Genomic DNA, 1912 nt, shown 5'->3' on the forward strand with positions numbered 1-1912 from the left:
ATAAGTTTAAAATTATAATAAAATAATATATAACTATATATTACTTTCAGTTTACTGTAACTATATATGCTATATAATATTGCATACAGTTATACATATATTTATACATGTGTTTCTTTTCTCGGGGACAGTTAGGTTGTTTCCCATTGCAATTGTTTGATGCTTCAGTGACCAGCCTCGAAGATGACTCCTCTGGCACATGTACAGTTCTCCCAAGGCAGGTATGGAAAGACCACTGGGTCCTAAGATTTAAATTTTCAATAGGTACCATAAACTTGCCTTACATAGAGGCTGTAATAATTGATAATCCCATTTGCATTATTAATGTATCTGTTTCCTACAACTTTATCAACATTTGTTTATGGGGAAACATTGCCAATCTGATAAATGAAAAGTGGTGGCTTAATTTTCTTTGGCATTTCCCTGCTTGCTAGGGAGGCTATTTTAATTTATTTCTTCATCCTTTCTTGCATTTAAATTTTTTCTTCAGGGGACATGCACCCCTTTCAAAATGAGAGAAGAATTTTCTTTTTTCTCCTCTTGTCACTGTTAAGAGCATACGGATGAGGATTATTTGTTTTGGTTGTACCATTTTAGGTTAAATGCTTATTTCTGAACTTACCAGGGTAAGGTGCTACAGCCTCACTGCCAAGAGATGCATGGCTTCCCCTGATTGGCAGGGGAGCGTAGTGCTCATTGTGTGATGACTCTTTTTAGTTCTAATGTTTTTGACTTTACAAGATACGGAGACTCTATTTGTTTATTCAGAGGTTTTTTGATTGAAAAGAACAGACACCTACTTAACCTAGATCAAATATTAAGTGGGATTTACTTGGGCAAGGGAAATCAGGGGTATCTCCCAGAATGCAAGGCATAAAATAGAGCTGGGCTGGGATAAGAGCTGGAATGCTGACAGAACAAAGGCCTCTCTCTCTTTTGCCCTCTCTTCCTCTCTCCTTTTCTGCTTTACGTCTCTCCTTTTCTTTACTTTTTTCTTTGGTACCAGGGATCGAACATCTCTCCTTTTGTCTTTTCCTCCTGGTCAACATGTTCTGCTCAAAAAAAAAAAATTTTTTTTTTTAAGAACTGGGAATTGAACCCAGTGCCTTGAACATGCTAGGCAAGCACTTTACCACTGAGCTATATCCCCAGCCCTGCTCATATATCTTATGTGGCTTAGGATGACCATTTAATTTGGATTTAATATTTTTTTCTTTAAGTACTCACTATTTATTTCCTATGGCCTCTGGATATTCTAGTTCAGTTTTTGAAAAGATAATCCTATGATTGTTTCTAATTAGCCAAACATTGGCTGATTTGGGATCCAATCAACTTGTTCATCTGAGGTGAAGGACAGTGATCAGCTGTTGCTTCCACAGTCAGTGGGTTGGCAGCACCTCCAGAAACCCCTATGCCTACTATAAAGTTGTGGTTATCCTAAATTACAGGAGTTATGTTATATTATAATGTATGTTAACATACGAATAACATGGGTTTCCCCCAAAAATGTTCCCTTTTCTGTCTCCTTTGACCTCAAAACCCAAATTCTGGAGAGCTAAGTGTTTTTGCAGTGCTAGTGATCAAACCCAGGGGCTCAGGAGCTCTCCCACTGAGTTGTACTCACAACCTTAAAGCAAATTTTATGTACAAAAACATTCTATAAGTACTGTGTGTAAATTATCTTAAAGAATGGCTGAATAAAGTATGTCCATTCCAGGTATACTGTGTATCATTAAAGTGATAACTCTTAAAAATTTAAATTAAGGATCAGCTGTAATCCCAGCACTGATATGCTGGGAGCAAATAATCACAAGTTGGAGCCTAGCCTAGGCATTTTAGCAAATTAGCAAAATCCTGTTTCAAAGTAAAACATAAAAAGGTCTGGGGGTATAGCTCAGTGTGAAGGCCCTGG

At 37.2% G+C, this 1912-nt stretch overlaps 1 long non-coding RNA gene across 1 annotated transcript in view; it reads left to right on the top strand.

Moving 5' to 3' along the window:
- Positions 1-215, top strand: part of LOC104852131 — a 7682-nt gene extending 7467 nt beyond the window's left edge. The window contains exon 5 of the long non-coding RNA XR_777418.3: positions 132-215. This is a non-coding gene — a long non-coding RNA (uncharacterized LOC104852131). The remainder of the gene's footprint in view (positions 1-131) is intronic.
- The last annotated feature ends 1697 nt before the right edge of the window (positions 216-1912 follow it).

This window comes from Fukomys damarensis, unplaced genomic scaffold, assembly GCF_012274545.1.
Source record: "Fukomys damarensis isolate Sample0158 unplaced genomic scaffold, DMR_v1.0_HiC HiC_scaffold_2, whole genome shotgun sequence".
Lineage (NCBI taxonomy): Eukaryota > Metazoa > Chordata > Mammalia > Rodentia > Bathyergidae > Fukomys > Fukomys damarensis.